This window comes from Aotus nancymaae, unplaced genomic scaffold (genome assembly GCF_030222135.1).
Source record: "Aotus nancymaae isolate 86718 unplaced genomic scaffold, 86718_ANA_hifiasm-v0.15.2.pri h1tg000025l, whole genome shotgun sequence".
NCBI lineage: Eukaryota > Metazoa > Chordata > Mammalia > Primates > Aotidae > Aotus > Aotus nancymaae.
The window spans coordinates 16237003-16262838 of NW_026988438.1; the positions used below are offsets into that span (position 1 = coordinate 16237003).

The window sequence follows — 25836 nt, forward strand, 5'->3', positions numbered from 1 at the left end:
AAAGCTTAGGGTAGTCGAGATGGGCTGAGGAAATAGGGAATGTGATGGTGTGGAGGCCAGCTTGATGAGATGGTACATCAATAGCACCTGCAGAACTTCCAGTGCATTCATGGACTCACTCTCACCTACTCACACACTTGTGCTCAGCAGAACCTCTGCAGACAAACATTTCCCTGGTCATGTGCTAACAACTGTAGTGGGTTTCACTGGCGTACAATCTGATGAGTAAAATAACAACCAATAAGAACCTTTGGGGAATTTTATTATTAGTGTTAACATAAGGATTTTAGCCCGGTTGCCTACGACATTTTAAAAGAGGAGAAAAAAAAATCTTGACTACAATTACCTTGGAATGTGTGCCCTTGAGATATATCATCAATTCTTAAGCATTAAATAAAAATGAGTCTGATATTTGCATTTCTACCATGTAATTAATAGGTTAAATATCTATATTGTTTTTATTAAAATAAATAATTTAACAATATATCCTTTTAGTCCAAATAATATACAAATTCAGTTACTTGATCTCGGAGAGTATTTGCCAAAGTTGCTAAATTATGCAGGTCGAGCTGAACAAATATCTTGCTTACAAAAGTTTTTAGCTTGATGCCCCTTGAGTTGTTGTATATTTTACATACCTCATTATAAAATCATCTCTCAAACATGCAATAGCAAAGTTCTACCACTAAATTCCATGTAAAACTTTGATCAAGTTCCTCCATTAAGTACTGGTCTCCTGACTCAATATACAGAAATACCTCAGAGATATTGCAGGGTAGATTTCAGACCACTGCAATAAAGTGACTCTCACAATAAAATGTGCCACACTAATTCTTGGGATTCCCAGTGCATATAAAAGTTATATTTACAACATACTATATATAATGTATTAAGTGCAATAACATTATGTCTAAAAAAGTACATACCCTAATTTAAAAAAACTTTATTGATAAAATGCTAATACTTATGTGAGCTTTTAGTAAGTCATAATCTTTCTGCTAATGGAGAGTCTTGCCTCGATGATGACTGCTATTGACAGATCAGGGTGGTGGTTGCTGAAGATGGGGTGGTTGTGGCAATTTCTTAAAATAAGACAATAATGAAGTTTGCCATTTCAATTCACTCTTCCTTTCAGGAAAGATTTCTCTGTAGCATGCTATACTGTTTTATAGTATTTTGCTCACAGTGACACTTCTTTTGAAATAGAAATCAATCCTCTCAAACCCTGTTGCTGTCTTATTAACTAGGTTTATACAGTATTCTAAATCCTTTGTTGTCATTTCAACAATTGTCACAGCATCTTCACTAGGAGTAGAGTCCATCTCAAGAAACCACTTTCTCTGCTAATTCGTAAGAAGCAACTCCTCCTCCACACAAGTTTGATCATGAGATTGCAGCATTTCAGGCATATCTTCAGGTTCCACATCTGGTTTAGTTCTTCCGCTACTTCTGCCACATCTGCAGTTACTTCCTGTACTATGTCTTGAGCCCCCCAAAGTCATCCATAAACGTTGGAAACAACCTCTTCTAAACTCCTGTTAATGTTGACATTTTAATTTCCTCTCATGAATGATAAATGTTCTTAAGGACCTCTAGAGTGGTGAATACTTTCCAGAAGGTTTTCAAGTTATTTTACCCAGATCCATCAGAGGAATCACTATCTAAGGCAGCTATAGCCTTATGGAATGCCTTTCTTAAATAATAGGACTTGATAATCAAAATTACTCCTTGATCCATGGACTGCAGAATGGATGTTGTGTGAGTGGCAATGAAAACATTAATCTCCTTGCACATTTCCATCCAGAGCTCTTGGGTGACCAGATGCATTGTCAATAAGCAGTAATATTTTAAAAGAAATCTTTTCTTCCCTAGGCATTAGTTATCAATAGTGGGCTTAAAATATTCAGTTAACCATGCTGTAAAGAGATATGCTGTTGTCCAGGGTTTGTTATTCCATTTATAGAGCACAGGCAGAGTATATGTAGAATAATTCTTAACGTCCTTAGGATTTCTTTTTTTTAATTTTTTTTGTCCTTAGGATTTTCACAGTAGGAAATGAGCAATGGCTTCAACTTAAAGTCACCAGCTGCATTAGCCCCTAACAGGAGAGTCAACCTGTCATTTAAAGCTTCGGAAACAGCCATTGACTTCTCTTCTTTAGCTATGAAAATCCTAGTTGGACTCTCCTTCCAATAGAAGATTGTTTCATATACACTGAAAACCTGTTGTTTTGTGTGGTCACTTTCATCAATGATCTTAGCCAGGTCTTCTGGATAACTTGCTGCGTCTTCTATGTTAGCACTTGCCGCTTCACCTTGCACTTTTATGCTATGGAGACGCCTTCTATCCTTAAACCTCACGAATCAATCTCTGCTAGCTTCAAACTTTGCTTTTGCAGCTTCCTCACTTTTCTCAGCCTTCACAGACTTCAAGAAACTTGTGACCTAGCTTTGGATTAGGCTTTGGTTTAAAGCAATGTTGTGGCTAGTTTAATCTGTCCAGACCACTCAAACTTTCTCTGTATCAGCAACAAGTCTGTTTCACTTTTTTATCATTCTCGTGTCCACTAGAGTAGCACTTATAATTTTCTTCAAGAACTTTTCCTTTGCATTAACAACGTGGCTAATTGTTTGGCACAAGAAGCCTACCTAGCTTTTGTCCTATCTCAACTTTTGACATGTCTTCCTCCCTAAGCTTAATCATTTTCAGCTTCTGACTTAAAATGAGAGATGTGTAACTCTTCTTTTCACTTGAACACTTAAGACAATTGTAGGGTTATTAACTGGTGTAGTTTTAATATTGTATCTCAGTGAGTAGGAAAACCCTAGGGAAGGGAAAGAGGTAGGGGAATGGCTGCTCAGTGGATCCGCCAAAACACATGCAACAGGTATTGATCAAATTTACCATCTTATATTGGTGTGTTTTATGGTGCGCCAAAACAATTACAATAATAATATTAAAGATCACTGACTGTAAGTCACCATAATCATATAGTAAAAATGAAAAAGTTTGAAATATTGTCAGAATTACCAAAACATGACACAGAGAGACAAAGTGAGCACAAGCTGTTGGAAAAAATGGTACTGATAGATTTGCTTAATGTAGAGTTGACATACAAGGTTTCATTTTTTTAAAAACACAATGCTCAGTGGCACATGCCTGTAATCCCAGCACTTTGGGAGGCTGAGGTGGGTGGATAATTTGAGGCTAGGAGTTTGAGATCAGCCTGGCCAACATGGCAAAACCCTGTCTCTACTAAAAATACAAAAAAATAAATAAATAAATAAAATTAGCCCAGCAAGGTGACAGGCCCCTTTAGTCCCAGCTACTCGGGAGCTGAGGTGGGACAATCGCTTGAACCCGGGAGATGGAGGTTTCAGCGAGCTGAGATTGTGGCATTGCACACCAGTCTGGGCAACATAGATATAGATAGATAGATAGATAGATAGATAGATAGATAGATGGAGCTCAACCACAAAAAGGAACAAAATGATGGCATTCACAGCAACCTGGATAGAGATGGAGACCATTATTGGAAGTGAAGTAACTCGGGAATGTTAAACCAAATACTGTCTGTTCTCATAAGTGGGAGTGAAGCCAGGAGGATGCAAAGGCATAATAATGATATGATGGACTTTGGGGACTCATGGGGAAGGGTGGGAGGGGGGGTGAGGGATAAAACACTACACACTGGGTACAGTGTACATTGCTCAGGTGTTAGGTGCACCAAAATCCCAGAAATCACCACTAAAGAACTTATTCATATAACCGAACACCATCTATTCTCCAAAAACTATTGAAATTAGAAAATACTATTTTATTAACCACATGTGATTGAGGTGCGATGAAATATGATGCAAAAGAGCAGCACTGTAGTGCTATGTTCATTGCTATTTTTAAAGAACAATAAAATTAAATTTTTTATTTACCTGAAAACTACTGTTCAGAGATCCTGCCGGTATTCAAGCTTGACTAGTTCAAATCAAATTGACAGTATCAAACATTCTTATGTTTAAAATGTTATTATGCCATTTTAAGTGAGTACAATATACTTCATTTAATTGTGCTTTGCTTTATTGTGCTTTGCAGATTCTGAATGTTTACACAAGTATGTGCATGCACACACACACACACACAGATATGCTATAAGTAGATATCTTTAAAATATATCCTGTGAAAAGTCGTTCTGGATGTGAAGGGTTAGAGGAAAGCAAGGATAAAACAATGACTTAGAAAGCTTTCTATCATATAAGGCTTCCATTAATTCTCTGAATACCTGCTCAGCTTTTCTGCAACTCTTCTGAGAGTATATTTACTTCAGCTTCAAATAATTTTTCTCCAAATTATTTAGAAACTAAGATATTCACCTGTTTTTACAGTGAATCCTTCAGGTTCCAGGATTTCACCAGTAGCAGTGAAAGCCTACTTCTGCTAATTTTGATTGTTCTTCAGCATTTGTCCAGAAGCTGAAAAAGAAGCAGGCTTACTTTCAGTCCAATCTATCGCACCTGCAAAATTATATAATGACGTGTCAAAATAATGACTCTGAAGCTTTCCAAACCTTCCAAGAAAGAAGTAAGTTTTTAACAAGTACATTTTATAGTCTCATAATATTTTGAAAATTAAAAATCATATCTTGTAGGTGAGATTGAGCATGATATTAAAAGAAAACATCATGACATTCTTCAATTACTCAAAAGAAAGTAGCATTTTCCACTTAAACCCATTATATCTGGGATCATCTCAGCTTTTAAAAATGGTAAGCAGTATGCTTGTAATTAAAACATAAAGGATGACTTAATGACAATTTAAGTATCTATGCAAAAAACAGCACTAACTGGTGTAGAATCTCCTTTGCTGTTAAAGCTTATAGGCACTTTCTAATATGTCATACAAACATTCCTTTGCTACAGTTTCTATTCTATTTGGGGTTTTTCCCAGGTCTGGTGCATTTAAAAACCTTTACCTAGCATATAATTCATTCTTTTTATATAGTGTCCCTGTTCAGATTCCCTTGTGTTTCAGCCTCTCATCACAGAGCACAGAGGCCAGGTGTTGAGGTATGTGTAGGAAGCCTATAGATCTGTCTTATCTCTCTTTCTGTGTTCTTGCTCCATGATTAGTAGTCACTAGGTCTTTAAAATATATGGTTTGTATGCATACACAATTTTTTTCCTGAGTTCTTTATATAACAGTTCAAGTAATTAACACAGAAAATCTATTTCATTAAAACTCCTTCTCCAGAGTTTGTTTCCCCAGAGCTAAATTCTGGTGGATGGGAATAATATACACTTTGTAGTTCAAAAAGTTCAGGGAACCAAGGATCCCAAAACCTTCCTAGATGCAGCTGAAGTTTTGAGCCTTTACTTTAGTCATCAGGTAGCACTGTAGTAGATATGATCCAAGAATGACTGTTCAATTCTGCTCAACAGCTATAGGAGATCTAAAACGTCAGGCTTTTGCCCAGTAGTAAGACTGCAGAATCCTTAAAGAACTCTAAACTCTCTTGTTCCGTACTGCAGACAATTCTTCATCCCACATTTGAAATTTTGACATCTGTGGCATTCATGACTGAACGCAGCCCAGGACTTCTTTCTGATATCTGTTAACTATACTTCAAGTATCTGTATAACCAAGTAAGTCGTTGATCTTAAATTAAAAGAATCTCAGATTTTCCTGTTCTCCTTTGGATTCCTGATACTAGTTTTAACGTTGTAAAGACTAAAGAATTCAGACAGTTTACAGCTTCAAAAATAAATGACATGCAGAAGATAAGGTTGTCTTGAGGTAGTGTAATAATGGAATCTTCACACTGAAATGTATAGTTTCCTTCATAGAATTGTTAAGAGCAGATGGTAAAAGAAAAAAAAGATAAGAATGATGCCATCTATCCACTTTTTTTTCCCTAAGGAAAGTGTTGAAGATGTTTCAAAAATAATAGGAAAAAATAATGTTCAATTTTATCTCCATGCAGGGATTCTTATTTTAGATTAGTAAGAAATGGCTTTCTATCAAAAATAATAGGAAAAAAAAATATTCAATTTTATCTCCATGCTGGGATTCTTATTTTAGATTAGTAGGAAATGGCTTTCTACCACTCTGAAAATTCTCTTTTTGGCTGACGTCACAGTCTGGAGCTAGAGATGTAAGCAGAAATGGGGCAGAAAGAGCTCACATGTTGAATCAATCAGCCTTGATTCAAATCAACCTTCCATCAATTCCAGCTAAATGACTTTTAAAAAGTCACATAATCTCTCTGGCTCTCTATTTCCCCATCTGGAAAGTAACCATCCCTCAAAGGTTGTTATTAGGAACAAATAAAAATTTTGTGTCAAGATGGTGTGGCACATAATAAGATTTTTATAAATGTTAATTGAATCAGAAAATAGCCATGGTTCAACATATTTTGCCTTTAAGCCAACAACAACGACAGCTTTTCGTGCATATTGGTTTCATTGCCTGGCTACTTAGGCAATGTTATTGGAACTTACAGTGTTATGACATTGTTACACAGGAGAAGCAAACATTGTCTCTGATGGATGGCAGCTCACACTCTAGAGCTAACACTTCATATACAATCACAAACGAATGGAATGACTTGCTAATGCTATAGCAAAATTCTGGCCAAATATTTGGTGTCGAATGTTATTCTCCAGGTGGGAAGGAGCACAATCTTAGCTAACCCCTCAAATAAAGCCTCTTTTTAAGAGAAAACAAATTCTCCTTAGGGACTTTTCTCAAGAATGCTTCTTTTTCATATCCAATGGCTTAAAAAAAACCTTGCAGCTTCTGGAAAGAAATGCACAGTATCAAAAAGCATTTCATTTAATAAACCAATTATTTGCTCCTTTAAAAGTCAGATTACTTCAAGAAAGTTATCATATAATCTAAACTTTCTTTGTTAAATCTCATTAGTAATCCATATTATTAATACAATTTCATGTGTATTACCTTAACATATATTATGATAACTATGTAATTTATTATGTAGACTGAGACACTTTAGAGAGTGAAAGTGGGCTTTATTACTTATTATCCTGAGGCCATAATGGGAGCATAAGTGGGGCCACATAGGGACAGTCTTGGGCAAAAAATGTTTGCTAGGCCTACTACTGACATCTAAGAGGACTGATAACAAGGTACAGTGAAAGGAAGTGGGCTGCTTAGATTCAGCAGAAGCATATTGTGATTACTTTTCCTCCTGAATTGGGAGATTTGCATGCAATTTTTGTTTTAGTATTAACTGTTATTCCAAGAAAAATTCTGTACACTAAAATTGTCCTCAAATTTTAAGGCAGAATTCCTGCATTGATGGTATGGATTTGTATTTATTGCTTGCTAATGCATTAACAAAACAGTAAGTCAATTTTTTACTATTAGATTTGAACTTCATTATATGGTACCTCTTTCACCACCAACATTGCTTTTAACAAGCTATGTTGTTAAAAGGGATGTCTGGGCTTTCAAATGAAGTGTGAAGGGAAATAAAGGTGCCTATTTATATATTATATTCTTTTGGTATTTCTGCTTAAGTGTTATTTACAGTATATTTTTAATCTATTGGATTTATGTTAGGTGCAGTATAAGTTGTTTTAATGTTCTGCAATATTTTCTGTCAGGCAATTTGCTTAATAACATAACATAAATTACAATCCTCAGTACTTGTTATTATTAGTAATTCACAGCTACTTAAAATATCTGATAATAGCATGTGCCCCTATTCAGGGACCAGGCAAGATATATTTATTTTATCTATGTCTGTTTTCTCCAACATTCCTATGTTCATTCTGACAATTCACCACCTAGCTACATCTTCCAGCTAGTATATTACTAAGACTCTGAAAGAGTTAAAGAAAAAAAACTAAATGGTTGAGTTAAAATAAAAATCCAATTAATAAGTTTGAGTTGTTTTTGTATTAAAACCAGATTCTATATAATATTTAACACATTTATTCCCAATACATTTGTAAACACATTCTTTTCCTTGTATAATTCATTCATTTTATAATCCAAATAATATTTTTAAACTATTTACTATTGAGCACTATTCCCATTGTTGGGCTGTCAATGTAAGATGTGCCTAGTCTCAAAGAGTTGACTATAATACTTTCATTATTTAGAACAAGGTAACAGAGTAAGAATTATGACTATATATTTGTATTATATGTGCTCAGGGTTCAGAAAAAAATGTGTAAAATGTGCAAATTCTAAAATTATTTTGAAATTTAGCTACTTAAAAGGTCAAAAAAAGTGTTTTATTCTCAAGAGCTAGTGAAGATGGAGAAAAATCTCCAGGCGAAGAGGTACAATTTGGCCCTGCATTCATTAGCTTCTCCACACTGCCACCTATCCAGACAAAAGGAGATACCTAATATTCCAAGGGCTGCCTGAATGAATACATTTCCCAAAGAGGTAACCCTGTTTTCTGCTAGTATTCAATTATTTCATTTTCTTCCCTCTATTAAACAAAGGTCTTGGTGAATATTCTTTGCAAAATCCACTTATTTATCTCTTTCATGATGTTAGATTGTATGAAATTTTATTTCAAAGTAAAATATATTTAATGCAAATACATGTAACACATTTTGTATGAGGTATTGTGAATTTAGATATTTCATTTACAAAGAGCCACTGACTAAAAACGTTTAGCAATTGATTCTCTCTCTATGAAGACAAAAGTCATAGAGAAATTCATCAAATTAATAAATATTTGTGTAATTATAACTCATCCAAGATTGATTTCAAATAATATACATTGTTTTCTGCAATTCAATTTTGAAATTTATAGCTAAACTCAATGAGACCAAGTAGGGCATTGGAAATCATCATAAACCAGGTGAGAACAAAACAAATTGTCATTTCCAGAATCTTGAAGAATCAAGTATATAGAGACTAAAAATTAAACATATGACTAATTCAAATAGCCATAAATAAATAATATAGAAATATATGCTATGTAAATTACACTCTGCTTTAAACTGAAATAAGTAGAAAAATACTACATGAAGTCAGCATGTGCGCAGGTGAATGCCTTGTGGATTATAATTTGGGTTTCTTCTGCTTTTCCAAATAAAGCAGGTCATAAATGAATATTTCTCTCCTGGGAAAAAGTCCAGCATCTATGTCTTCTTCCTGGTCATTCATATCCACCAGCATACAGTAGAAAAATGTATGAGTTTACTCATTAAATTCATAGTTTGAGAGTGACTACCAACTTACAATTATTTAATAGATTGGGAGCATTCTTTAAGGAAGCAACACTTTCCCAGGGGAAGTCAGATCCTTCCCAAAGCTGTTCATTGTTGGAGTACCTTGTTACAAAAGAATCACGTATTTCTCCTGTCTGTGTTATTAACAAATTGATAAATGAACTTGAATGTCAGATAGTGATAAAACTGAAATTTCATTAAAACTGGATTACAGCATTTACTTGGTCCCAAGACAAAAAATGTGTCTCTCATTCCTCCTCCTTTCACTCCTCACTTTTCACCCAGTCAAGGGCAAAGTCACTGGGCAACGAGTGACACAGGCATTTCAAATCTTAATCTGCCTATTGCAGGCCAATAGTTTTCATTCTTTTGCTATCACACCAATTAGATAAATCATGCTCTTAGAGAAAAGTAACTGTTTCTATCTCATCCTTCACAGAAGGGTGACGTCACTGGTGAATGGATGGGGAAGAATGTGAGAAGAAAAGATGGTCAAAATCATAGATACTGAAAAGAACACAGACCCCCTAAAATATGTATAATAATCATAAGAATCAAAAACTTCTTCAATTACATCTGTCTATGCTGTACTCATTTATACCTTCTTTTAGCTTTATATATATATAAACATGTATATATGTGTATATTATATATCTTCTCTGAACTTTTTATGTATATTAGTTCTTTCTTCCTTGATAATAGATTATAAATTGCAAAAGAAAGACTGTGTGGCATGACTAAAGCATGTGGGCTTTAGATTCTTAGAGAATTGGATGCACATACCAGTTCTGCAACTTAACAGATTTGTGTCCTTAGCTAAGTTACATTTGATGCTAAGTCTCTTCATCTATAAAATGGGCATAACTCTGAGGATTATTATAAAGCCTATAAATAATGATGCATACAAAATATGTATTAAATAGCCCTTTAGACACATTGATGCTCATATTTTTCTCACAGAAGGCATTTATCTATTTTGAATTCCACACAAAGCATGACTTTCTGCACATTGTCAAAAATGTCAAATGACTTAATGAATATTAAGTTACAACTTCTCTGCCTTGATAAGTCACTGCAAATTAAATACTACTTCTGTATGTATGGTTTTGAAATATTTATACTTTTTGATGTCTGGATTTTCTTGTCTGGTAAATTAGAAAAAAATATATGCTTTTAAAATGAGGTGTATTCCTGTAAGATTATGCCAACACTTTTGCAATTCTTTCTACAAATGATTGAAGGCTTATTAATAAATTATGTTTGGTTAGTTATGTTTGTTAATGTTTATACATTACATAAATCATCAAGAGAGCAATTATGCTACATTTGAAGGGGAGGTGATAGTAGTAGGATGGAGGAAGTGAGCTCATAACCAAATTGAAATGTTTATGAATTGAATGTATTCATTATTAAGAAAATGGAAGGATAAAATGGGATGTCATTTTAACATCCCACATGAAACAAACAATTGGTTTCATATATTCTGGTCAGAATGTGTCAAATGAGTTTCTGCCAGAAGTAACTTTGGTTGTTTCCTCTACGGGCAAATAAACACTCAATGAAAATGCCCATTATTACTTTGTGTTTTCAAAATACACTGTGATAACTGCAGAAATGTCACAAATAGAACTGGATTCTATTATTCTGAAGGTTTATGTGATAAATTATATGGAATTAACTTACTGAAGTAAGAAATGCAGCACTTAATCATCTATGAATAACAGAGCCAGTTTTGTCCTCTGGTACAAGATAAATTTTTAGAAATTGTTAAAGATTTTAAAATAGACACTTTGAATGATTAATAGACTTCATAATATAAAACTCATTTCAGCCTTTCAAAACAGATATAAAATGTAGTTTTAGTTTCTTAACAATTATAAAGTCAAAAAACTTGTCATTTATATATTCTAAGCATTTCCTTTCAGTCTTATTAATTCTTAGATCTCTTCCTATGAGAATTGATGCCAGTAATATATGATTCAGGAATTTCACAACTAAAGCTGATGGTACCATATTAAGAATTTCTCAATAGTGAGGTAGTTAAATATAATATAGTATACTGTTGTAGTACGAGGACTACCACTATTATAAATAACTGTGACCACCAAACCACATGGGATCAATTAGAAGCAAAGTGTTCCCAGTTTATGAATACTCACTGTAACATTGAGTGAGTAAGGCCCAGGAGACTCTTTAAAAGATTATGAAGATGGGATGGAAATCTAAAGCATTCCAGAAGTTGCTGTATGGTTTTAGAATACACATATGTATTCATTAAAAGTACTTTACACAGTTGTATGAATGATTCTTCCTATTACTAAGAAATAACAAACAGAATTGTCATAAGAGGAATTGCTACCATAGTGGAATGACAGTGAATAAAAAATAGTTTCCATTGCTTAAAGCTTCCTAATTCATAGGCACATTCTTTGTAAGTCTGTATGTATTACCCTTACAATGTCCAACCAAAATGGAACATGGTTAAAAAGAGTATATTTGGAAGCATAAGAAACATCTCACTTAGGATGCTTTAGACTAAAATAGAAGAACTAACTCCAGATGGTCCAAATATAACCCAAAGTCCAGAGGCAGAAAAGTCCCAGGGAAGGTTGATTCTGTGGTTCAAGGATGCTACTAAAGATTCTTTTTTTTTTCTTTCCATATTGCCAAACTGACCATCCTTTGGGTTGATATCCAGATAACCCTGTCATACTACTGTACCCTCAAGAAGTCTCCACAAACTAGTTATGACATTCCCAAAAGGCACTAAATGACTAGAAGACAGTTTATTCCTCTCTCACCAAAATAAGGAATTTTTCATCAAACTTTCAAGTGACATTGGCTAGAATCGCATTATGTGCTTATTTCTAAAACAAGCACTAGAAAAGGAAATGGCAGGACCTTAATTTTCTTAAAAGAGTCAAGATTTGCCCCCTGCAAGTAAAGAAAGGTTCTGTGATAGAAGCAATATATACAGACTAGGTTTTAATTCTATTTAAATATTGTTCAAATTCATTGAAATTATTTCAACCAAAATTTGCATTTTCAGAACAAAATCATGGTATCTTATATTCTTTCATTGTTTTAAATCTTAAACATAAATAAAAACTAAAAGCAACCACTTCTTGGAAGAGAAGAGGGATGATATGAAGAGTCGAGAAGCATCCTATTCTCTCTGCTTCTTTTACTTGGGACCAAACAATCAATTCTCCATAGGAGAGAAGTGGATTCTTTATAAATATTAGAATTGTATCAGTGATTTTAGTGATTACAGGTAGCCTAAGTGACTTCTTAAGCTCAGTGACCACCATTAATATTTTCCTGTTGGCTATTTTGACCCTGTTCACTTTTTTAAATGGCTTCATTTTTGTTAATCATAAGATAAGTACTTATTCAGTGGTGGCTTAGGAAGTCCGAGTGGTGGGAGCAGTCTACTCCAGGTGCAGACTTAAGAGTATGCACTGTGTAAAAAATTTAAAAGCAATAAGAAAACTAAGCAAAGGTCTATCTTGTTTTCTTATCATTATCCGCCACCAATATTTTAAATGTCAGTAATAAAGTACTTCTCTTAGAAAAAAAATTATTTATTGATTTCATTTCTAAATTGCTTTGATTACTGCTGAGTTTCTTAATATATTTTAAGCTTCAGGTTAGCATATTTTTGTTACTTATACTTCCATAAACACTGTATTTTACACAGAAGTTAATGCAGAGAACTTCCAGTTGGACAATCAGTCCCAGACTCCACAGACTCCAGGACACACACTCTATTCAAGTTTGTGGTGGTTCCAAAGTTTTCAAGCTAGCTTTGGGTACAAATTGTATTTCCAACCCTTCTATCTCTATATATTCCTGTCAATGATATTATATTAATAAATACAAACATTTCCTTATTATGGATGAAGAAATAGATAAAGTTGTATAGATTGTATATTAACATATGATATTATATGTCATTATAAAAATGAAGAAATAGAACTTGAGCTTTGTTCAATTTTGCCACTGTTAAAATCACTTGAATCTTTATCTTTGGGAGCTAGCATTCACAAAATGGTGACTACTAACTCTTATCCTCAATTACTACAAGAAACTAGTCTAGAATAAGTGATATAATTATTAGCACTACACTTTTTCTATGCTTCACAATCTACAGAAGTTTCCAGAATCTTTATCTTCAAAACTGTAACTCCTCAAAGTACATGGATCAACATTTAGGCTTCTGGAGGCCAGGAATGAATGAATGGTGGAGGCAATGCAAAAATGACCATAACTGACAGTCAACCAGCCAACATGTGTGGCTCCGGGCATGTGTTATTATATTCACTGGATGTTAACAGGATCTCCAATTAGATTGAGAGATGAGAAACTCTTTAAAAAGCTCATTTTCTTTGGTATAATGATTTACTTTCCTTAGGATAGATATTCAGTAATGGGATTGCTGGGCTGAGTGGTAGTTCTGTTATAAATTCTTTGAGAAAGATCCAAACTGCTTTCCACAGGGGCTGAACTAAATTACATTCCTACCAACAGTATATAAGTGTTCTCTTTTCTCTGCAGCCTCGCCAGCGTCTGTTATTTTTTGACTTTTTAATAATAGCCATTTTGACTGGTGTGCAATTTCATGGTATCTTATAGTGGTTTTTCTCTGCATTTGCTTAGTTATTAGTGATGATGAGCATTTTTTTTTATGTTTGTTGTCCGCTTGAATGGCTTCTTTGGAGAAGTATCTGTTCACATCCTTTACCCACTTTTTAATGGGGTTATTTGTTTTTGCTTATCTATTTAAGTTCCTTATAGATTCTGGAAGTTACATGCACTCATATGTTCATCACAGTGCTATTCACAATAACAAAGACATGAAATTAACTGAGGTGCCCTTCAACAGTGGACTGAATAAAGAAAATGTGGTACATATATGTCATGGAACATTACACAGCCATAAAAAAGAATGAAATCGTGTCCTTTGCAGCAACATGGATACAGCTGGAGGTCATACTTCTAACTGAATTAATGCAGAAACAGAAAAACAGATACTGTATGTTCTTACTTATAAGTGGGAGTTAAACACTGAGTACACATAAACATGAAAATTGGAACAACAGGCACTGTAGAAGGGGGAAGGGAGAAAGGAAGATGTGGGTTGGAAAACTACCAATTAAGTACCATGCTCACTATATGGGTGATGAAATTCATACCCCAAACCTCAGCATCATACAATATATGCATGCAACAAATCCGCACATGTAACACTTGTATGCAAAATAAAAGTTGAAATGTTTTTTATTATTTATTTGTTTTTATTTATACTTACTTGTTTTTTGAGATAGAATCTTGCTCTGTTGCCCAAGCTGGAGTGAAGGAGCATGATCTTGGCTCACTGCAGCCTCTGCCTCCTGGGTTTAAGCAATTCTCCTGCCCATGCCTGAGTAGCTGGGACTACAGGCACGCACCACATCCAGCTAATTTTTGTATTTTTAGTAGAGAAGGGGTTTTGCCATGTTGGTTAGAGGCCAAGGCTGGCGGATTACCTGAATCAGGAGTTTGAAATTGTTTTTAAAAAGTATGTTTTGATATAAAGCCTTTTTTTGTCCTTGTTTGTGGCACATATACACCATGGAATATTATGCAGTCATAAAAACGATGAGTTTGTGTTCTTTGTAGGGACATGGATGAATCTGGAAACCATCATTCTCAGCAAACTGACCCAAGAACAGAAAATCAAACACCCCATGTTCTCACTCATAGGTGGGTATTAAACAATGAGAACACATGGACATAGGGAGGGGAGCATCACACACTCGGGGGTCTGTGAGAGGGAACTAGGGGAGGGACAGCAGGGGTAGGGAGGTTGGGGAGGGATAACATGGGGAGAAATGCCAGATATAGGTGACGGGGGGGATGGAGGCAGCAAACCACATTGTCATGTATGTACCTATGCAACAATCCTGCATGATCTGCACATTTACCCCAGAACCTAAAGTACAAATATATATATATATACAAACACATATATATATACACACACACACATATATATATATATATACTTTTTTTCTATTTTTTAAGTCTAATTCTTGACAGAGCAACAGAAACAAATACAGTAGAAGCCCCAAAGGAAATTTGTCATTACTAAAACTGACCGGGCTCAGGTGCCTTTTCTTGTCCATTCAGAAGGGAACTTAATAAAAATATCTTTAATAAATTGAAGACAACTTAAAGATCGGTTTATTTATTAATTTAATAAATATTTATTAAGTGGCTGCCATGTATCCATCATTGTTCTAAATTCTGTAGATATAGCAGTTAAATGCCTTCCTTCAGTAAAGACTTAACCTTTGAGTGGTGAGAACAAAAAATAGACAAATAAAATATATGGTATGTCAAATGATAAGTGCTATGAAAGAAAAAGTGACTAGTAGATTCAGCATGCATGTATCCCGACTTGCTCTTTAAATTTTAAGAGTTTTAGGAAATGTCTACTGTTTAAGTTTTCTTGTCATACTGCTATAAAGACATACCCGAGACTGGATAATTTATAAAGAAAAGAGGTTTAATCGGCTCGTGATTCTGCAGGCTATACAGGTTTCTTCTTCTAGGGAGGCTTCAGAAAACTGACAACCATGGTGGAATGCAAAATGGAAGCAGGCAGGAGAGAGTTTTAGTTTTAGTCTTAAAAGGAAAAAAAAAAAACTACATCTCTAACTGCTAATTATCCTTTTGTTGGCAATAACTGCTCCTTTTCACTTGTTAGGGAATGAGCATCTTTGACATGGGCTTGATGAATTCACAGCCAATGTTAACTTTAAATAAGTTTGAAACTATTGTTTATACTAGATCAAATAAATTGCAGAGGATTTTTTCCCAAACATCCCATAAATGTATAGAAATGAAAGTAAGTTTCATTTCCAATAGTTAAAGAGTCTAATGTATCCACTTTTAATTGTAGCCAAAATGTTTATAATCTTATTCGATGGTCTGCACTGTGAACTGTTGGGAATCTATTAGCTCAATATTTTGAATTTCAGATAATATATCCTGTGGTTTATTTTTAAAAAATAAGTGCTTATCTTACCATTAAATTATGAAAGCTTTGAACCATGTGTGTAAAGAAATAAACTCAAGTCTTAGGAATTTATCTTAGTAACTGGGGATTCTCAATTTATATTATTAAACATTACTTGACAGTTTTCTATTAGCTTTCAACTTAGTTTCATCTTTGTTTATTGTAAAACTGGACATCCAGGCTCATCGGAGTTGGTTTACATGGTTCAGCTATGGTTTCAGACTATGGGTAAAGGTAGAAAAACACTAAAACAAAGACTAATCTTTTTTGTAACATGGTTGAGTTTTCATGTAGTCCATTTGACATTGTTTGTCTTCCCTCTAATTTATTTTCAATGACAATCTTTTGACAAGACTAGAAATCTACTGCTGAGGTAAAGATAAGTCCAGAATATAGATGATGAGTCATATTTTGTACATAGGTCAAGCTTATTATAAAAACTTGTATATAACCTCTGTAGTACAAAACTGATTTATAAAAAGACTAGGATTGATAATTGAAAAGCTACATCTTTGTGGAATGATTTCTGCATGGGATTAGGAATGCTAAGGCAATTCTTAGTATCTGGACTAGAACTAGAATCATTCCCACAGAACACCATACTAACTTTAATGAGTGATATTTGATATGAAAAGAACTAATAAACTATGGTATTGTTAAAAAACTAATTTCTAAAATCAAATATGTGGTCTCTAAAAGTACATAACTCTTAGAAATCTTTGAAATTTTGTATAACTTAATCAAACACTTTCATAACACTGGTCCATAGTTTGATACCTATTAAGTTGAAATTTTATAAATATATACACGCACATATAACACACATATATGTATGGATGGATATATAAAAATAGTGTTTTCTCAGTGAGGGGGAGTATTATCTTCTTGTATTGTTAGTGTGGTAGTCATCCTCCAAGATGGTCCCCCAATGTCTCCATATGGTAGTAAACCTATATGGCTATTGAGCATTTGAAAATAAAATCTCACAAGTTTACAAGCTTAAGGAGAGATGCTAACTAACATCAGAGCAATGCAAATTAGAACAGCACTTAGAATGTCTTAAACCCTGTTTCTCTGGCAAAATTAGAAAGCAACTAAATGAAAAGTATTGGTGGAAGAGATGGAGATACTGATACCCTCATGCACCTGAAGTACCTACATTGTCAGAACATATGTAAGTGTGTGTGTGTATATGCCTATATATGTATATATGTATATATACACACATATATATGTATATACGTATATATATACATGTATATATGTATACTTATATATGTATACACACACATATATAAACACACACATATGCATATATATAAATAAAGTATACATACAAATACAAATACTATATATAAGTATCTGCATATGTACTATATATTACACACACTTTTCTGTTTTGTTCTAGCCTACTGTTTTCTTCATTTGTTTTAGGCTTAGTCATACAGTCAAATACATTAAATGTTTATTGCTCTTTGGTGCAAAAGGAATCAAATTACAAGATTAAAAGTGATCATATTAATAATATTATACTCTCCTCTTGTATGTTGAAAATATATACCTGTAGTCTTCATACTTGAACAGCCTAACTGCATGTAAAAGCCTTGACTCACACATTTTTTTTTTCCCCTATCTGGTCATGCAAATCTTCCAGCCTTTTATTCTTCTTTAAGATTATCCTAGCCTGGGCACCATGGCCCATGCCTACAATCCCAGCACTTTGGGAGGCCAAGGCGGGAGGATCACCTGAGGTCAGGAATTTGAGACGAGCCTGGCCAACATAGTGAAACCCCGTCTGTACTAAAAATACAAAACTTAGCCGGGCATGGTGGCTGGTGCCTGTAAAATCCCTGCTACTTGGGAGGCTGAGGCATGAGAATCGCTTGAACCCGGGAGGCAGAGGTTGCAGTGGACTATCCTAGCTATTCTTGGCCCTTTGCTTCTCCACAGAGACTTTAGAGTCAGTAAGTCAATGTCCATAAAATTATCTCCAAACGGCTTTCATTAAAATAACATTGAATCTATGAATAAGTTTGAGGAGACTTGACCTCTTTACAATATTGAATCTTATAATCTGTAAAGATAGAATACCTCTCCATTTTTATTAGATTATTTTTAATAACTTCCTATACTATTTCATAGTTTTCAGTGTGGAGTTATTAACAACATTTCAATGGCAAGTATTCCTAACTATTTGATATCTTTTGATGCTATTGTGTAAGATATCTTTTTAAAATTTAAAGTTTTATTTTTAAGCTAATGGTATATAGAAATATAATCGAATTTTACATATTCACTTTTATCCAGAAACTTTGTCAGGTTTGTTAGTTCTGAGAGTTTGTCTGTATTTTGTTCTGTAGATTATTTTGTTTTAATCCTATTAAACTATATTTTTGTTTTTTTTATTTCTACATCCACATGCCTACGTTTACATCAAGTGTCTAGTGTTCCTTGTACTCATTCTAACTTTCTTTCACTATCTCTTTTACTTTTATTTTAATTCTATAACTTACTTTTCATCTATTTCATCTTTTTTCCTTGAGTTCACATATTTCTACTTTGTGATCTTCCTTCATACAGGTGATTATGTCAATGAGATTTTCAATTCATTGTAAACTTTCCGTCACAATTTTCATTCATTTTATGGGAACAATTTTCTAGTGAGTTCTCAATCTCTTATAAAATGTTATTGTTATTTTTCTATAGACTCTTGAAATATTTGTATAAGCTATGCATCTTCTTTTAAAAAAAAAATCACTGTAGAGGACAGGCTGAAAGGTGGCCCTCCCAGTGATCCTGGCGTCCTGGTATTCATGCTCTTATGTGATTTCTTTCTCTTGGGTTTAGGTGGGGACTTGACTTGTTTCTAACCAAGAGACTATGGCAAAAGTATTAGGATTATGAGATTACATGATTATGTTTCATAAGATTGCAATCATTCTTAAGACTGTAACCCATCTCCTTTGCTGGCTTTGAGGAAACATGATGAGCCATCACATGGGGAGGGCCATGTGGTCACAAGCTGAGGGCAGCCTCCTATTGGCAGCCAGCAAGAAACTGAGGCCCTCAGTCTCACTGGCACAAGGAACTAAATTCTACTAACAATCACATGAGTTTAGAAGCAGATCCTTTGCCAGTCAAGTCTGCAGCCTTAGAAACACCTTGAGTCTTTGTGAGACCCAGTGGCCAAAGACCCAGATAAGCTGTGCCTGGACTCCTGATCCATAGAAACTGTGAGATAATAAACATGTGTTGTTTTAAGTCACTAAGTTTGTGTAAGATTGTTACACATCAATAGAAAACAAGTGCAATCACTCCTTATTGCAGTTTGCTGAAAAATATTACAGTCTTACTTTATAAAATAAACATTACTATAAATAGATAAATAAATATACTTTATATATTTTTACACTATGTAATATAAAAATACTTTACTATATAAAATATACTCTTTACTTTATAAATGTAAGAAGCCCCCCCCACCCTGCCCCGCTGCTTCTACCAGAAGGAAATTGCTACTTGCACATGTCAATCTTTGTGCAGCCTCACTTCCTCCATTTCTCTGAGTCAAACCAATCCCTCCAGCTGTAATGCCATTCCTATACCCTCTGCTGCAAACAGGGCTATAGCTTACACATATTTGCCTTTATGCATATTTTGGCCTTGAAGGATTATACCTGTTTTTTAGGTTCACTGAAAATAAAGTTTAATTATTTTTTGTTTAGTTTTTAATCTCTCCTTGTTGCTTTTGGATGATTCCAGGAAGAAAGGCGAAAAATGCTGACGTAAATAGCCATATTCATCCTGGAGGTTCAGACCTGCATTATGAGATGACTGCTCTGGCAACCCTGCAGAGAATAAACGAAAGGGAGCACAGTAGCCGTGGCTAAACCAATTAGGAAGATGCTGCAGTGGTTCAGGTGGTAAACAACATAAGCATAGAATCTGTGAAATCAGAATTGGAGTCAAAGGGGAAATGACTAAGACAATTTGGCTTAGGTGTCTGATCTGCATCATACTTTAGTCAGCATCTCATATTACCACCGTCATGTGCTTAAAACAACTATTCCTGGACTTTTCCATCAATTCCAGCTGTTAGTGCATGCAAATGACTATTTTCTCACTGCCAATAAGTACTTAACATCAGTTATATTAATACTAGGCTAAAATATGAAATGAAATAATACATAAAATGCTTGCAAGTTATGCTTCTCAGACTTTTCAACCAGTGACACAAAAAACAAAATTTGAAACACATGAACAGGAAAAACTGCTCTTGCTGTCACTACTGCTATTATTACCGTTACTAATACTTATGCACGTATGTTTCAAATGCAAGTAAAGCCACATGGTTTGTAGTTAACAGTAGTTACAGAAAGAAATAGTGTTGAGACTAAATGCTCACTCCTGTCTTCAAGCACATGATTGTCTGCTCAATAGATCTCCCTTTCACTTTTGTGTCAGGTGAAGTGTGCAGCACACTTATGGAGGCCCTGCCCCATCTTCTGTTTCACATTCAGAACATAAATGAAATTAGGCACCTGTCTAAATTTATCACATTTGTAATTTTGCAGTTTCCTCTACATTTAAGTACACTTACTGCATTCTCCTAGGGAGAATCTCGACTTGATTTATGAATACATTATTCTTTTAGTTTCAAAACAGAGAAATTTTATGTATTGAACTACCAAAGGGATGTTAAGATAAATTTATTTTATTAGTCTGTTTTCATGCTGCTAATAAAGATATACCCAAGACTGGATAATTTATAAAAGAAAGAGGTTTAATTGACTTACAATTCCACATAGCTGAGGAGGCCTCACAATCATGGCAGAAGGCAAAGGAGAAATAAAGGCATGGCTTCCATGGCAGCAGGCAAGAGAGAGCTTGTGCAGGGGAACTCCCATTCATAGAACCACCAGATCTTCTGAGACTAATTACCATGAGAACAGTATAGGGGAAACCGCCCCCATGATTCAGTTACCTCCCCATGGGTCCCTTCCTCAACACTTGGGAATTATGGGGGCTATAATTTAAGATGAGATTTGGGTGGGGACACAGCCGAACCATATCATTTATTCTTAATTATTTATCTTGGAAAAACTTTGGGAGAATTAACACAAGTTACCAAACTAGATTCAGAGACAATCTCTGAGCAATGATCTTTTGGTGGCTCAGATTCTTCAAGTTCTTCTTCCTTAACTTAGAGGGGTGCAAACCTAGCAGCCATGTTGCTACTGAACAGCTGAAAACTGACTGTCCAGGGCTAAAGTTAACAGGTGATTCCAGTTCAACCCAGTGGATGATTTCTTCCATGTGCTAAAATTAGGACAGCCTAGCTTTCTCTTCCTCTCTTTTTTTCACACTTCGTTTGGCTAAAACTATTATCCATGCAACAATTTCCACCACAGTGTAGTAGAGGACACTGGCATGCTAAGTGAAGAAAAGAAAACCAGAAGAAGATAGGACTAAAATATGAAAGAGACAGTCTGGAGAGCATTTTAATTCCTGGTTTTTATCTTTACCTGCCTTTGGTATCCTTACGACATATCTGTTTCAATGATTTTCTGTTTAGCTTAAGCTATTTCAAGTTGCTTTCTCTCAGTTGTAACTGAAACAGTCTTAACTAGCATAATCTCCAAGTCATGCCCACTGGCACAAGAAAGTGTGAACTGATTGCCAGCATTGTCTTCATACTCTGACACCTGTATAACTGTAGTTCCCCTAGAGCACCTGAGATCATACCTCTGGGGGGAAATGGACATAACATGGGGCTCTGCCTTTTGTCTTCTTCTGATTTAACTTTCTTAGTAGTTGCTGTGCCAGTCCTGGATCTCTAGGCCTACCTTATTCTGCAGTTGGCTCATTTATTAAAACTGTCTGGCTTTCTGTCCTTGCCTGGCCAAAGTTATTTTTGCTACTTTGCCTAGAGGAAGGTGGAAAGGAACTAATGGGCAGAAAAAATAGGCAAAGTTAAAAAGTGTGGAGCATAGAAGATGTAAGAAAAGTAAATGATAAAAAGGGAAGGAATGCCAAAGCACCAGAAAGGGTGGGGTTAGAAATAAAGAAGGTAAATAGGAGGAAGTGGATAAAAAGCTGAATAAAGTAAATAAGATGAAAAAATATGCAGAAGACCACATCTACTTGAAAGATATTAAACTGCGTTTTCATTACACCTTCCTCTTCCAGCTTCACTTTTTCTCCAATACTTCAGTGAAAAGGTGTTGTCCCACACTGGCTCTTTTATCCTTGTGGGTGTTCAAACCTTCTTTACCTTTTCTGCTGCCTCTAAATACAGTACCCCAACCCTTCTCTCTAGCCCATGGTCCTCAACCCTGACTATTAGAGTCACCTGGAGAATATGAAAAATACGACATCTGGTCTCCCCATCAGACAACTTATATCAAAATCTTTAGGAGTATGACCCAGCATTAATATTTTTCAAAGCTACCCAGCTAAGTTTCAACTCACTTCCTGCTTCCAGTGATCAGAACCATACAGTAAAACTTCTCTCAATATTACATTTATTTTGCCTCAAATTTCTTCAGGTATTTTCATCTTTTTTTTTCTCCTGTGATCTTGGAGGAAAACCGTCCCATCTTCTTTCAAAGATAGTACCTTTACATCTACTCCTGATTTCATGACCCATGCCTCCATCTGTAAACTTGCTTTATTATTACTATTCTTTCTCAACTTACCTTCTCCCATCCTTGGCTGAAAAACAGATTTTCATTAAGGAAAACTTTTCTCTACTTCCTCTGCAGGTATCAGTGCTGTTTCTTCTTTATCTTGACCATTAAATTTCTTCTTCCTATATTCTCACATATTGTTTTCACAATTCATGTTTCAGTTGAGGCTTCATGTACAACTGCAGTGACACTTCTCCCTCAAGACCCACTGGTGACTCCTTGGCATTCAGATGCTGTGACTCATTCCAGTTCTGGTTCACCCCAGTCCTTCTGCACTATTTGACAGTGTCCCCCATCTCGTCTTCCTGATGCTGTGTTCTAGCTCTCTCATCTTGGGAGAAAATGTTTCCTCTGCCTCCCTATATTAGTCTCCCAAAGTTTCACTCATATTTCAAATCTCATTTCAGACTTTTTATGCACAAAACTCTTATATTATAGAATTAACCTCTACTCATATTAACAGTAATTCCTCCCTTTATAGTCAATCATTTTAGTTATTCTAAATATTGCCTTAGAAAAGCTTGCATCCCGTTTGGTAACAAAACTTTTGGAAAAAAATGTCATAAAGCCAACAGGTCTGGGAGAAGCATTTGGATGTGAAGAGTAAGGAAGGAGTAGGGGCCAAGGGTGGTTCCTAGGTGTCTAGCTTGAACAGATGACCTTTGACAAGAGGCATGTTAGGGAAGTGAGAGATGAAAATAATTACATTTCATAGCATGCTGTGTGAGAGATAGCTGTGTACCATTTGCATGGACTCATAAGAGTGACAAAGGCACAAGTTTTTGTGGTAGTTGGGACCATGCAAGTAGGTCTATTTCTCTATTGAAAGCATTCAAGGAGAGAAAAGGTCAAGGATAAAAATCTGCAACACCAGTATTTGAGAATCAGACAAAAGAAGAGATTCTGGCTTCCTGTTTAGATAAAGCTCACATAATGGATAAAAGCAAATGCTTTGAAATATTTGATACCATGTTGATAGATGACAACTTTCATTATATGTATCTTATATACAAAGCAGGGCATTACAACATAAAAGGAAATTAAATCAATTTAGCAGGAACTACGTTCCTCATGGATTCACTCTAGTGTCCCTATCCCCACCCCATCCCCAACCTTTGCCTTGTGGCTCTGCCTGTGAAATTTGAAGTTTTCTATTTCATCCAATAGAAGCTAGTATTTTTAAATATTTGGTCCTGTCTCTTAGGCCCTTAAGCCCAGGGATAGCATGTACCAGGAGCATGAAGTACCTACTGAAAATGTTGCATGTTTGCTGGAGAATTCTTGCAAGGTATCAACAACAACAATAACAACTGGTATAGAGAAGCTTTAGGAAGAAATTATGTGTGTCTGTAAAGGCCTGCAACACTTCTTACTACAATGTGATACATAAAATAAGTAGAAACTCCTACAAACACATATGCCATTTTTCATTATTATCTTACATTATGCCAGCAACTCCATCTATTCCTCTCTGTTCCATTGAGTGCACTCAGTTTCATTTTCAGCAGAAGTTGTGTCATGCACTTGCTGTGCAAAACTAACAGTCCCTAACATCATTTGTTTTGATGAGGGTTAAAGAAAGGGTATTGTTTTCTTCATAAAAACCAAGTTGAGTAAATGTATAAATAACTTTGCAATGATGAATTGTTTAATATACTGATGTTGAATTACATATGGGCAAAACATTAATAAAATTTCTAAAAATTCATTTGGCACAATTGCTTTTCAGATCTCTAAACTCTTTTACTTAAAATAAAAATCTAGACTGGACACTAGACATTGCATAGTCCATCCTTTGACATGTTTCCAGTTCTCGTAATGCTTGATGTAACTCTATTGAATTATTGTGAAAATAACCAACAGCAGGTCCCTGGTTGTACATTTGTATGTGTGTAAAATGTGTGTGTACATTTGTGTGCAAAAGGGAGATGACATTCAGGCATAGAATCAATTCTGCTATTTACCATGCTTTTCAAACTAACAGCAGGTATGGCCTACTAAACCTTCATTGGTTTAAATTTAACAAGGGGAAGGAGAATTTCTTCCATTTATTTATAAAAGTTTTAATAAAAGAGGAACTCCATTGAGACTAGGTCTAAATATTACGTATATCTGTTTTCACTCTTCTCCCAAATGCATATTCTATTAGTAACTGGATAACAAAAACGGGTTTTAGAAGGGTAAAGTTACAAACCCTTGGGGAGGAAAATGACTTGTGCTACCAGGCACTTAACTAAAGCAGCTCTGGTAGGGACAATTATATTATAATTTACCACCAGAGAGCACACAAAAATGCAGAATACATAATTATCTTATCAGTAAGCAGAGAGCAGTGGCAAAACTCATTTGAATTAAGAACGAAAAATGCAAGTCTCAAGGAAATTATCAGGTGTCAAGCAATCAGAAATACTGAGATGAATTTTGCTGGGATGCAGGAAGGTTTGCCTAAGACTGAGGGAAAGGCAGAACTGAGAAGAACAACTTGAAGTATGGACCTTGCACCAAGTACAAGGCAATGATGGTCTGTGTACCTCAGAGAGAAAGATGCAGTTCTTAAAAAAGTTCAATGTGAGGTGCAGGAAAATAAGGACTATTGAAGTCTGAGGGTAGAGGAAGAGAACTGACAAAAATTCTGTAGCACTCCAGACCCTACACTAAGTGCATCTTTCATACACGATGATAAGCAGTCAATAAAAAATTCCAAAATACATGAAAAAGTAAGAGACTGTATCATTAAAAAAAAAAGTCAAAAAACTAGGTATGTGTATTAGTCTGTTTTTACACTGCTGATAAAGATATATCCAAGACCGAGCAATTTACAGAAGTAAGAGGTTATTGGACTCACAGTTCCATGTGGCTGGGGAGTCCTCACATT

At 35.0% G+C, this 25836-nt stretch overlaps 1 protein-coding gene across 1 annotated transcript in view; it reads left to right on the plus strand.

Moving 5' to 3' along the window:
• Nucleotides 1–24684, plus strand: part of BET1 (Bet1 golgi vesicular membrane trafficking protein) — a 56840-nt gene extending 32156 nt beyond the window's left edge. Inside the window, exons 7-8 of the mRNA XM_064380388.1 lie at nt 14871–14954; nt 20035–24684. The gene's annotated coding sequence lies outside the window, so the exon portion shown is untranslated. The remainder of the gene's footprint in view (nt 1–14870; nt 14955–20034) is intronic.
• Nucleotides 24685–25836: the final 1152 nt, after the last annotated feature.